This window comes from Chrysochloris asiatica, unplaced genomic scaffold (genome assembly GCF_000296735.1).
Source record: "Chrysochloris asiatica unplaced genomic scaffold, ChrAsi1.0 scaffold00220, whole genome shotgun sequence".
NCBI lineage: Eukaryota > Metazoa > Chordata > Mammalia > Afrosoricida > Chrysochloridae > Chrysochloris > Chrysochloris asiatica.
The window spans coordinates 2,422,897-2,437,297 of record NW_006408738.1 but is presented as its reverse complement, the minus strand read 5'-3'; the positions used below and the strand labels follow the sequence as shown (position 1 = coordinate 2,437,297).

General features: G+C 42.7%; 1 pseudogene; it reads right to left on the bottom strand.

The window, feature by feature from the left end:
- Positions 1–10,271: 10,271 nt before the first annotated feature.
- LOC102823154 lies at positions 10,272–11,318 on the bottom strand (annotated as a pseudogene).
- Between the last annotated feature and the right edge of the window lie 3,083 nt (positions 11,319–14,401).

Sequence of the window (14,401 nt, the reverse complement as noted above, 5' to 3'; positions counted from 1 at the left end):
CATGTGCTGATATGGTCATCTGCTTTTGCTTCTTGGACATGTTTAGTGTTTTTCTGTGGTCTTAATACTTAATTGAGTATGTGTTTTGGTATTTTTTATGGTTTCTGTTTTGTTCCGGGGAGATGTGATCAGGATGTGGACTTCCCTTTTCACTCTTCTTATTGCTTAACTCAGAGTAACTTTCTCAGGTGTTGTCTGCCTCCCTGGTATATGGCAGCTGGTATTGGTTCTTGCCTTGATTTTGGTGTTTTATAGAGTGTGATTCTAGCTTGACTATATGGCAGCAGTTGCTGTCTCTTCTTAGGTAATATAGGGAGAGAAAGAGCTCTCCAAAGGTAGAAGGGGAAGCATAATTCAGCAAAAAAGAAAACAAACACCAAAACAACATCAACAATAACAAAAAACTGGACTGGATACTGTAGTCTATAATCACTGAAAAGTGTGAGGAGGGAGAGACGAAAAAAAAAAAAAAAAATCTTTAGCCTAATATCAGTATGACTTTAATGTCCTCTTTCAGCTCCTTGCCTTCCAAGCTGCCTGAGATATTTCAAGATGCCACTGTTGGTTGTTATGCTGTACCTCAAGATTTAATTTAATTTTGGGGTTGCTTTGTTTTAAACTCTCTTTCCCTCTCCACACCCCTTGTTCTGGCTTTTCTGTATTTAAAAACAAAACAAAACAAACAAACAAACAAACAAACAGTTCGGAGCCAGCTCTTGGGCTGAGAGTATCTGTACCTATGCATGGCAGAAGAATCCATCAGTTTTGAGGGTGGGCGTGTCCACTTGCTCAGGCACACACACCCCAGTCACCAGAATGGAGGTGCACACACAGTGGGGAGCCAATGAACAGATACCAAAAACAAAAAGAAAAGAAGAACAAAGCAAAACTGACAAAATTTATTGTCCCTTTACTCCAAGGTTCCTGTGGCATTTTTACGTTGTGTGTCTGCTTCCCTGCTTGGTCTTGCTGTTTGGTCTCACCCTAGTTGTCAGCTCCGGGCTGCTGAGCCCAGCAGATTCAAAAGTACGTGATTTCTTTTTTTTTGCTAAAAGTTCCACTAGCTATAAGCCTTCAGACCTTTTCATTATTCCTATCTGTGTGGTTCCGAGTTTTGGAGCTCTGCCCTAATCTTCTTTGCCTGTTATTCTGTGGTATTGCTGACGGTGAACTTCACTGCCCCTCCACCTGAGCCACAATCAAGCCCCACCTCTTAGAGTCCTGTTGATGTACTTTTACAGTCATGTTTGAATTATCTTCTGCAAAATTTTACTTTCATGTGATATTAATGATACGGCTGGATGATTTCCACATTCCATTGGGTCACCTCGCTATAGAAGGAGCACAAATATGATCTCTTCCAGTCAGCAAGCCAGGTCGCTGTCTTCCAAATTTTTTGAAATAGATGCGTGAACACCTCCAGTGCTGCATCAGTCTGTTGAAAGATTTCAATTTTTATTCCATAAATTCCTGGAGCCTGTTTTTTGTCAATACGTTTCTTTAGTGCAACTTGAACTTTTTCCTTTGGTTCCATTGGTTCTTGATCATATGTTAACTCTGGAAATGTTTGCACATTGATCATTTCTTTTTGGTATAGTGATTCTGTGTATAGTTTCCATCTTTGTTTAATGCTTTCTGCATCATTAAATACTTTGCCCATAGAATCTTTCAACATTGTTTCTCAAAGCTTGAATTTTTTCTTCAGTTCTTTCAGTTTGACAAATGCTGAGTGTGTTCTTCTCTTTTGGTTTTCTAACTCAAGGTCTTTAGACATTGCATTATAATAATTGACTTTGTCTTCTCCCATTGTCCTTTGAAATTTTCTGTTTAGCTCCTTGATTTCCTTGTTTCTTCCATTTGCTTTAGCATCTCTGTGTTGGAGAGCAAGTTTCACAGTCTCTTCTAACATCCATACTGGACTTTTCTTTCTTTCCTGTCTTCCTACTGACCTTTAACTTTCTCTTTATGATGTTCTTAATGTCATCCCACAGCTCTTCTGGTCTTCAGGCACGAGTGTCTAATGCATCAAATTTGTTCTTAAGATGGTCCCTAAATTGAGATGGACTATGTTCAAAGTCATAGTCATACTTTGACTTTCATGGGCTTGTTTACATTTTTTTCAGTTTCAGGCACAACTTGCATATGAGCAATTGAATGTCTTTTCCACATTCTGCCCTGGCCTTGTTTGGCTGATGATATTGAGTTTTCCGTTTTCTCTTCCCACAGATGTCATCAGTTTGATTCTTGCATATTCCATCTGGTGAGGTCCATGTGTCTGATCATCTTCTATGTTGTCTCTAAAAGGTATTTGCTATGAATAGTCATTTGTCATACAAAATTCTATCATGAGAACTACAGCATCATTTCTATCACCAAGACCTTATTTTCTAATGGATCCTTCCTTTTTGTGTCCAATATTTGCATTACAATCACCAGTAATTATAAATACATGTTGATTACATGTTTGATCAATTTCAGACTGAAGAAGTTGGTAGAAATCTTCAATTTCATCATCACTGACTTTAGTGATTGGTACATAACTTTGAATAATAGTGATATTAACTTATTTTCCTTGTAGGTTTATGGATATTACCCCATCCCAGACAGCATTGTACTTCAAGATAGATCTTGAAATGTTCTTTTTAATGATAAATGCCACTTCATTTCTCTTGAATTTGTCATTCCTGGCATAGTAAACCATATGATTGCAGTATACAAAATGGCCAACACCAGTCCATTTCAGCTTACGAATGACTAGGATGTTGATCTTTATGTGCTCCATTTCATTTTGACAGCCTCCAATTTTCCTAATTTCATATTTCATTCAGTCCATGTTCTGATTATTAATGGCTATTTCAGCTGTTTCTCCTCTGTTTTTACTTGTGTCCCTTCATAAATGATGGTCTGCAAAGTTATACTCTACTTGTGTCATCATGGCCACCGCTACTGTGAGCAGACAGTTCCTCCCCAGTCATATTCTGAGTGCCTTCCAGTCTGAAGGGCACATCTTTCAGAAGGATGCCTGACAAAAATCTCCTGCTAGTCATGCTGTTTTCATCTTCTAACACTATATCTGACAGTGTTTCCCTCTATTAATAAAGTTTTCCATGGCTAAACATTCGGAAGTAGTCTTCCTCTTCTTAGTCTGTCTTAGTTTCAGAGCTCAGCTGAAATCTGCTCATCATGGATGACCCTGCTGCTTTTTCAGATATTGATGGCATAGCTTCCAGCATTATAGCAACCTGCAAGCCACCACAGTATGACAAACTGACAGACGAATGGTGCATTCTAGGCCTTAGCGAACTGAAATAAACTGATATTGGTCATTTTAAATCCACAAGCATTTGTTAAACTAGTCCAGGAATGACAAATTGTGAAGAATAGCTTGGCATATTTCAAAAGAACAGTTGAATACCTAACGTGAAGCGTAATGATAACTATGCCAGGATAATTTCCATACACCTGCATGGAAGACTTTAGTACTATTTTTAATCAAATTTAATCAGCAACTACTAAAGGCAGTGATGATGAAATAGAAAAATTCTACTAACTTCTTGAGTCTGAAATTGAACAAGTGGCAAACAACATGCATCGGTCATTCATGGGATTGGAATGTGAAAGTTGGAAACAAATATTAAGGATCTGGAGTTAGAAAATATGGCCTTGGTGACAGAAATGATCCTGGAGATTGCATGATAGACTTTTTCAAGACCAATGACTTCTTCATTGCAAATACCTCTTTTAAATAATATCAAGACTACACACCTGGGCATCACCAAATGGTACACACAGAAATCAAATTGATGACATCTGTGGGAAGAAGTGGTTAAAAGCCCAATATTGTCAAGCAAGGCCGGGGCTGGCTTTGGAACAGACTACCAGTTGCTCATATGCAAGTTGAAAATGAGGCTGTGTAAAATTTAAACAATTCCATGAGAGGCAAAATGTGACCTTGCCTATATCCTACTTAAATTTATCGACCATCTTAAAAACCAATGTTATGCATTAGACACAGATGAATGAAGACCATGAGTTTCAGGAGAGCATCAAGAATATGCATGATAAAGCAAATGGTCATTAAGAAAACGCGGGGTGGGGTGGGGGAAGACCAGTAAGAATATCAGAAGAGACTCTGAAACTTTCTCTTGAACTTAGAGAAGCTAAAGTGACTATAAGAAATTTTGAAGTAGAAGAGTTGGGCAGGAAATGTCAAAGGGCAGCTTTAGAAGACAAAGTCAAATATCAGAATGAAATGTGCAAAGACTTGGAGTAGAATATCGAAAGGAAGAACATACTCAGCATTCCTCAAGCTGAAAGAATTGAAGAAAAATTCAAGCCTCAGCTTGCAATATTGAAGAATTCTATGGAAAAAAATATGCAGTGGTGCTGGTAACATCACAAGAAGATGGGAGAAGTACAGTGTACCAAAAAGAAGTGTTCAGTGTTCAGTGATTTCAAGAGGTACCTTATGAACAAGAACTGATGGTACTGAAGGAAGAAGGTCAAGCAGTATCGAAGGCACTGACTAAAGCTAACTAGGCTTTGGGAGTTTACAGAAAACAACTTGAAATCTTTCAGCAACTGATGCAGCACTGGAGGCACTCACTGTGTCAGAAATTTGAAGGACTGCTACCTGTCCAGCTGAGTGGAAAAGCATCAGATTTGTGATCATTCCAAAGAAAGGAGACCCAAGGGAATGCAGAAATCAATGGACATTATCATTAATCTCACATGCAAGAAAAAATTTTTCTGGCAATAATTAAAAAACAATTACAGCAGTTCATTGACAGGGTGGTGGCTGTGTGGCATCATGGAGTCGGTTCCAACTCATAGCGACCCTGTACAGGGCTTCCGAGGCTGTAATCTGGTATGGGAGCAGAACGTCTCATCTTTCTGCCATGGAACAGGTGGTAGTTTCAAACTGCTGACCTTGTGGTTCATAGCCCGATTCGTAACCACTATGCTACCAGAGCTCAATGACAGCGATTCAAAGCAGACTCAGAAGATGACATGTAATGAGAGATAGCATTGCTGATGTCAAATAGATCTTGGCCAAAAGCAGAGAATTCCAGTGTGCTTTATTAATTATACAAAGGCTTTTGACTGTGTAGCTCATAGCACACTGTGGATGACATTGGGAAGAATGGGTATTTCTGAACATTAATTTTGCTCATTAGGAACATGTGCATATACCATGAGGCAGTTGTTTGAACAGAACAAGATGATACTGAATGGTTTGAAATCAGGAAAGGTGTACATCAGGGTTGTGGCCTTTCAACATAGTTATTCAATCTGTATGCTGAGCAAATAGTCTCAGAGACTGGATTATATGAAGACGAATGTAGCATCGGTTTGGAAGAAAACTCATTAACAACCTGAGATATGCCGATGATACAACCTTTCTTGCTGATAGGGAAGAGGTCTTAAAATACTGATGAAGATTAAAGAGCACAGACTTCAGTATGGGATGCACCTTAATGTAAAGAAAACAAAAATCTTTACCACTGAATCAATAAATAACATCATGATAAATGGAGGAAAGATTGAAGTTGTTGAAGACTTCAATTTGCTGGGATCTACAATCCAAGGATGTATGTTGTTGTTGTTGTTGTTATGTGCCGTGGAGTCGGTTCCAACTCATAGCAACCCTGTACAGGGTTTCCAAGGCTGTAAATCTTTAGGGTTTATAGCATTAGGAAAACCTGCTACAAAAGAACTCTTTTAAGTTTTCAAGAGCAAAGATACCAGTTTTAGGACTGAGAAGTACTGGTGTGGTACTGTAGGATAAGTAATGCTAACTGCAAGACTGGCATTTCAAACTCACCATTCCCTTCTTGGAAACCCTATACAGGGTGGCTATGTGTCTGAATCTACTCAATTGTCCTTAACAACAACAATATATATGTGAGAGATGGACAATGAATAAGGAAGACTGTAGATGAATTGATGCATTTGAATTATTCGGTTGGTGAAGAGTACTGAAAGTACCATGGACAGTCAGAAGAACAAATAAATGTTTGTCTTTCAAACAATATGGCCAAACTGCTCCTTATAAGCAAGAATAGTGAGACTTCATCTTTTGTAATTTGGACATATTATTAGGAAGAATCAGTTCCTGGAGAAGGACATCATTCTTGGAACATCTAAAGGTCATCAAAAAAGAGGACGACCCTAACAAAATGGTCTGACACAGTGGCAGCCCCAATGTGTTCAAACATAACAGTTGTGAAACTGTTGAACTGGGCAGTGTTTATTTCTGCTGTGTGAGGGATTGTTTGGAATCGGAAATGACTCAGTAGCCCTGAACAACAATGTCAGCCACCATGTCCCTGAGACTAGAGGAATTAGAAGATGCCAGAATACAACTACCAACTCTTCTGAAAGTGATCACATTAGAAGGTCCTGTAATCAGTGGAAGAAAAATGTGGAAGAAGACTCAAAATGCTAAAACTTCCAGGGCTTACTGGTCAGTTAGAGGCTGGTGGAACTGCTGTGACTATGGCATTGTGTTACCCTTCCGATCTGAAAAGGAACTCCTCTGCTCAATTTTCAGTCAAACCTCAAAGAGATTTGGAAAGGAACAATAGCATTAAGTAGGTAGTTACACGTTAGGTTAGAATAATCCACAATTTGGATCAAGAGGCAGCATTTACCCAAAGATAAAGTTGAGAAGGGTCAGGAAAGAAGGGGCAATGAAAACGGAAAACGCAGGAATAGAGTGGGATTAGGAAGTTACATTCTTAGAATTGCAATCAGTGATAAGAAGCAAAATGTGTAGGAGTGGTTTGGAAAACAGATTCACCAATTCACAATGAAAAGTTAAGGATTAAAAATAAATAAATAAAAAGACTGATGGAAAACACAGAGTCACAGTACCAAAAAGCATTGGTTGATGTCCCATATGACTCAGAACTGTTGGTATTGAAGGAATAAGTCCAAGGAAGACTGAAAGGACTGGAGAAAAACCATGCTCCAGGGATTGATGGAATACCAATGGAAATGTTTCAACAGATGAATGCAACCATGGATGCATCTTGTTTAGGCTAAGATTTGGAATATAGATACCTGGATACTGACTGGAAGAGATCCATATTTTTACCCGTTTCAAAGCAAGAAGATCCAGAGAATGCAGGAATTTTCTAACAGTATCACTGATATCACACCAATTAAGAATTTGCCGAAGATGTTTCAAAAACAGCTATAGCAGCATATCTGTTGGGAACTGCTAGAAATTCAAGCTGGCTTTAGAAGAGAATGTGGAACATGGGGTTTCATTGCTGATATTGGATGGAACTTTGCTGAAAGCAGAGAATTCCAGAAAGATGTATAGTTGTGTTTTATTGACTGTGCAAAGGCATTTAACTGTGGATCATGACAGTTGATGGACATACTTTGAAGAACATACTCTTGTGGAGGCTGTCAATAGATGGAGAGGCAGGCTTTGGACAGAACAAGGGGATGTTGCTTGTTTGAAAAGCTGGTGTATGTCAGGATTGTAACCTTTCACCACATTTACTCAATCTGTATGCTGAGCAAATAATCCAAGAAGTAAGTGGAATCATGGTTGGAATAAAACTCTTTAACAACCTGTGATATACAGATGATGTAGCCTTGCTTGATTGCAAAGCAAGGGTTTTATGCATTTACTGATAAAGATTAAAGACTTCAGCCTTCAGTAAGGATTACATTAATGCTACGCTAAGTGACTTTCAGACTCATAGTGGCCCTGTGTAGGGCTTCCTTGGAGCAGCTGGTGAGTTTGAACTGCTGACCTGTGCTTCAAAGTGACCTTGGGGTCCAATGCTTAGCCTATCAGTACTCCTTAATATAAAGAAGAGATTACACCTTTTACTGGTGTGGCACTGTGGGTTCATGGGCTGGACTGCAATGCCGTTTTTGTTTTTTTTTCCCCTCAAGTTCATTTTAATATGCTTTACAATTAAACACGAATATGCAACACAAGAAGTGTTCAGGGAAGGGGAGCGTTGTGACTTCCTTCAGAGAATAACACTGCGTGTTGTCCTCCAGCCCTGAGCCCCAGCACATGGTGGGTGAGGGGGTGGGGATGGGGCACAGACATGTCTCCCGAGTGACAAGAAGGGGGTGGGTGATGGAGGTAGATGAGTAGAAGACTTCCGTGTTCAGAGAGTCCCAGTCTTAAAGATGTAGAGGTGGGAGTGTTGAGGAAGCATCCATGAAGAGAGTCTGTGATGACGGAACAACGAAGCCAGGGGAATGTGGGAATTCACTCAAGTTCCAAGGTTGAGGCTGGTTAGGGAGAGGGGATCCTTAGTGCTGACACCACTACGACATTCACTGCACGGAACACCAAGTCCTAACCTAACCCAACACCAAAGTCTGTATTGCTGTGTGACTGCACTCTGCAGGCAAGTTTTTGGAAGCCGGTCCTAATTCTGAGAGCTGAGCGGTGACTAGGTGTTCGTCTGCAGGCGATGCCCGCTCAGGGTATACATCAATACCTATGTCGCTAGGTCTAGACGACAAGGTGTGCTCTACTCTACTGGGACACCCACCTCAAGATCACAGCATCATGCAGACCGTGCCACCAGAGGAAGAACAAGACTGCGTATTGACTGCCTAGATGACCCAAAGACCCTTGGAGGTTTGGCTGGAAGTAGGGTGTTCCTGAGACCTGCCAGCCCAACTCTGAAGCCCAACACCACCAGGCAGGCCCTGCACGTGCCAACCCCTTTCAGGAGAGCATTTCTTCCTTGCTTCCTGGCTTTGGCCATGTAGGATTCCTGCCTGAGTCTTCTTGCCTCGAGCAAGCTCAAAGACAGGTGTGTGTGCTAGAACATGTTTTTTTCCCAGGATTTTAGGGAGAAAAGTGCAGGGTCTTTGTCATACATAGGCATCATCACCGTACAACTACGTCTTTCTTTTAGGTTCCATGCTCCTAATCTTCCACAGCACTACGTGAACAATTTGCACATTCTAACGCTACCTATGCAGACAAGCACCAGCTCAGGAGCCGTGAACACTGGCTGGCGGCTTCACAGGGCATCCCTATGTGGGAGATCCTCCTTGGGACCACCGTGGGGAGGGACTTGGCTCAGTCCCCATCTGATGATGATTCCAGAGCTTGGAACCTGGTCCCCCAGCATGGAAGGGTTGGTCTTCTGGAAGACTCGCTGAAACCCCTGAGTCATTTCCATGAGCAGTGATGGGTTGAGCTAGAGAATCAAGCTGATGTGGGGCTGCCTATGAAATGGGGGGTTGACCGAAAGTCCAATCTCAGTGGGTTGACCATTTCCAACATGGGATCAGAGTGCATCCAGAAGACTGCTGGAAGCCCTTCTCCTCCTCAGCTCTGTGTCCAAATATGGATCCTACCCAGTCGGATCTTCACAAGGATGGGGCGCCGATGTTTTGGTCATTGTTAAGCTCGTTCCCACTCTGGCCCTAGATGGTCACGATCATACATGTTTCCTGGGGAGATTTGATGACTGATTCCAAGAGGAGAAAAGCAAAACCTGTGTCTTGAGATGAGTCACCTCTGCAAAGCCAGGGTTCCCTCTCATGACAGGCGCATTTATAATTAAAACTTGCAGATGGCCTAAGAGTGACCTTACATGGTGTCGACTAAGAAGCCGGCTGTTCTGAAGGCAGTTACCATTTCACAAATCGCCGGTGTTTGTGTTTATACCGAGTCCCACGTGGTGGTGGGTTGCAAGGCACTTCTCTGTATCTTTTTTTTTTTTTTAATTTTCTATTTTGGGTAGAAATATTCCTGGGAAGCTGAATAGAAATGCATTTTTATTTCCCAGTGATTCTGAGGCACAAGTTAGGAAACTGCTGACCGTCCCTAAAATACATCAGCACTTCTGGTTATAAAAACAGCAATTCAGAATGGCTGCAAGTATATACAAGTGTATCTAAATATACGCACGTCTTGGCGCAGAGCGTGAGGATTAGCCCAGGTAGATTCAAAACGGAGCTATCTGTAACTAACCTGAAATTCTGCAGTGAACAAGTCATTTCCGAGTTGTCTTTCTTTTGGTCACATGTTGCACATCAGACTAAACAACTTACACCTGCTGTCTGTGTGCCAACACAGTTGTCTGTGTGCCAACACCCAGACAATTGTACCTGGGACTCAGGAGAGGGCTCTGCTAGGACAGTTATGCTGCTACTGAGCATGCGTGCAGGGCCAGCTCCAGGCTTTGGGCTGCTCTGGCTAGTTCTCCCTCAGGATGGAAGCACTTAGTAGATGGAGAAGCCAGCCAGGCACTGTAAGCTGCAAGGCAACGTCATCTCGGTGTGGTGCCGACTCTAGCCAGAGACGGAGGGCCGGAGGAGGGGCAGCGGGAAATGGGGGACGTAGGAGACAGTTTGACGGGGCTGGTAGGGTCCCCAGTTTGGAATTTCCAAAGCAGCTCTTCATTGGTTCGGCTTAGCCTCTTCTTTTCCTGGGTTTCTTTCTCCACATATTCCTGAAGATTCGTGTTTTCCTCCGACAACTGTCTTGTGACCACGGTGTTCTGGTTGATGCGAGCTCTGAGATCTTCGCAGTGCTGCTGGAGAACTTGGATGTTTTCTTCCAAGAGAATGTTCTTCTCGGCCAGCTTCTCCAGCTCGACGATGTGCTTCTCCTGCTGATGAATTTGCTGGTTCTTCACGTCTAACACCTGCTTCAGACTCTGCATGTCCTCCTCCAAGTGCTGATAAGGAGCCAAGGCAACCTCCAGCTGCTCTTCTGTGTTTTTCCTCAAAGCTTCCTTGAACCGCCTGGCTCTGTCCCGCAGAGATTGGCTCTGGAAGGTCAGTGTGTCCACCTGGTCCTGTAACGACAGCCGCAGTGTTTCAAAAGTTTCTTCCAGTTCTTTCTTTTCAAGCTCGTGGGTAGACAGCAGTTCCTGGACTTTGTGGTCGTGGTCATCCTGCAGGATTGTGATGGTGACTGTGTGGTTGTTTTCCATCTCTAGGAGGGCAGCCTCATGGCTGGCGGTGATGTCCTCCACCTGCTCTTCATACTGACACCTGATCCTCAGCAGCTGACCCTGGTGCTCCTCCTGCAGACGCGCCCCCTCGGCCTCGAACTGCAGCTGTAGCTTGTCCTCCAGGGCCCGGAGCTCGGCCTGCTGCTGTCCTCGCAGACGCGCCACCTCCTCCTCGAACCGCTTCTCCAGTCCCTCCTTCTCCTTCTTCAGTTTCTCGCATTTCGCTGTGTTGAAGGCACCTTCATCCTTGATGTTTGCTAGCTCTATGGAGAGCTCTTTTTCTTTCACAAGGGCACATTCATTCATCTGGTCCAGGCACTGAAGGCAGTGATAAGGTTTGCAGATGCAGTGGTCCATCCCTGCAGTCTGGCTGGCTTCCACGCGTCAGTGGGTAATTCCTAAGCCAGAGGGGCTGGCACAGGAGAAAGGGACGCGTTGCTGGGGGCTGTCACAACTTTCATGTGGCCCCCTCGGCTACCTTATTTCTCCTCTGCAATGCCGTTTTGAACTGCAAAATTGGCAGTTCAAGCTCACCAGCTGCTCCTTGGAAACCCTATACAAGGTCACTATAGGTCAGAACCGACTCAGCAGCAGTTAACATCAATATGAAGGAGAAAAAAAAAATTAAAATGTCTTTAAAAGCGTGAGGCAGAACGAGATTTGGTGCACACAGAAGAGAGATGATGATGTGACCATCCAACAGCCCTGAAAACCCTACGGAACAGTTCTGTGCTCACACATGACGTCATCATGAGTCGGAACCAACTTCTTGGTACCACGTTTGTGTTTTGGAAAGGAGGCCCAGCAAAGGAAACAGGTAGGTGTTGGAGATTTAAGTGGAAGCCATGGTAGGTGAGATTTCCAAGAAGGATGATGTTATCAATGTATCAAAACAAAATAAACAAAAAACAGAGACAGAGGTTGTAGACTGGTAGAAACGTTAATGCACATCCCCAGAAATAATTAATCTAGTGTCCATTAGACATAGCTGTTGGAGTCCTGGTGTGACGCTGTGGGTTAATGCGCTAGTCTGCAAAGTCAGTTTGAACTGTAAGGTTGGTGGTTCAAGCTCACCAGTCACTCCTTGGAAACCCTCTAGAGGGTCACTATGGGTCGGAACCGACTCAACGGCATTTAACAACAATAACTGCTAATGAGAGCATCTCTGTTGGTGTTGTTGTTGTTAAGTGCAGTCGCGTCGATTCCCACCCATAGCGATCCCGTGTAGGGTTTCCAAGGAGCAGCTGGTCTCTGTTGTTGGGGGAGGAAATAAAACAATGCTAATGGAGAAAGATGAGGCTTTCTGCTCCTGTAAAGATTTACAGCCTCGGAAACCCTGTACAGGGTCGCTCTGAGTTGGAAACAACTCCATGGCACTTAACAACAACAACAACAATGGAGTAAGTCCCTGTGTTGGGCATGTCTGATTGTGGCCAACTCCCACTTCCTTCAACCCATGTATAGATCCCTTCATTCTAAAGGATTAAAGCAAACCCTACCCACTCCCAATTCTTTATCACCATCGCCTTCATATGCTGTACTTAAGGCTTTAAAATCTTTTAAAACTCTCTGAACTTTTCTTATACAAAAGTAAGGCTAATTAAGAACCATATGCACCTCTTCTGAACAATTGGCCTTAAGGACACACCTTGGAAGGAAATGCATTCATTAGCTGGAGACTGCTTGTACATAATGACTTTGTTGTGAAGTGCTGCAAGACACTTCCAATTCAGAGATACCCTGTAGAGGGTTTTTGAAGAGAGGCTAGTGGTTTGAGCCACCGACCTTGCGGTTAGCAGTCTAGTGCTTATAGCGGCAAACCAGGACTTCATACACAATGACCCATGCCTGTGATATTTCTGTAAGTGCCTCAAGGGGCTCCATTTAACTATAAACTAGCAGACCATTTGATGCAAACACTCACAAAGAAGAGAAACTTCCAAAACTCAAAGGGAATTTTTAAGTAAATTTCATATTTTTTCTGCAATCAATTCCTAGTGAATTTGAGCCTGCTTTTAAAGCTTTCTTGAGTAGATTTTGGCAAATAAAACAGATTCAGTATGCCTACTTATTTTTCCTTCTTTGTTCCCTTAGGTTAAACTTTTTAATTCTATTTATTGTGATACAAGTAATGGTCAACTTTCAGTCTCGCTGGAGGAGGTGGCAAACATCATTTATGTCATTTACTTTGAATTAGCAATTCATTTCCCCACAAAATCTCGCTTTGAATGATGATTGGGTTAGAACAAGTCCTTTTCATACCATCCCTTCATTGAAGTTCAGAGTCAATACCTCCAGAGCTCAGCACACACACGCTAAAATCAAAGAATGTTCTATTAATGAACCTGGGTGCCTGTGAGCCCGGAGCTCCCTGGGCTTAAGTCTAAATCCCTCTTGATGTTGACAGAAATTCACCGGGACTGAGCTCTAGGCTTTACTTCCCAACCCCCTAAATGCTGGAGGATACAGGGGTCATACACTACACTCATTGCAACAGAATTATATAAAAGCAGATTTACCCAGTATTTTGGGGGTTTACAGGTGCTTTGGCTGCAGTTGTTTTTTAGCCTGGGTCAGGCAACAGGACAATGGGACCACATATGACAGCAATGAGGAATTATCAGATGCATTGCTCACAAAACTGCCATCTGCATTTTCCTTCAGAGAAATACTGTGGTACATGTTCTGAAGCTCAGACTGCGAGATGGTCTACATATAGCCTAAGGAGGAAATGCAGGCAGGTCCCGATATTTGAACAGCCAACTTATGGGCATCTGTTTTTAAGTGCTGTTGAGTCGGTTCTGATTCATAGCAACCCTGTATAGGGTTTCCGAGGAGCAGCTGGTGACTTTGAACCACTGACTTTGCTGTGCAACTGACCTTGTGGTCTAGTGCTTATCCTACAGGGCCACAGTGGGACTCCTTTCCATTAATCAGAACTTTAAGCAGATTTGAACCAGCTCTGTAATGGTGAAAGAAGTGCTACATGAACAGAATGAGAGAAAATACAAAGAGAATCTCTACAATGGGAAGCCAGCAGAGGTGTAGTGACTCCTATCCGGAACCTAAGCCATGAGACAGTATTGACGCCAAGACCATTGGAGCCACACATCTTCAAAACAGACTATTGCCTGCTCTCTTCCACTGGATCCAGCTCTTTTTGATTGGCGCAGGGTAAGGCTGTTTCAGTTAAAATCCTTTTGCAGTTCATGAAAAGTTGTCCTTACTGTGAAACCACTGAACCAACCCCTATGCCCAGCACAGTCTTTATCCAATCATCTTCACTTGCTATGCATGCTGTCTTTTGAGCAATTAAAACAGCTTTCAGTCTCTTCTTGCACTAAAGTAAGGCGAAATAAGAACTTTATATGCACCTGTTCTGACTGAGGAACACTGGAGTGGTGTGGGGAGTTAATGTCCTAGACTCCATGGTTGGTTTA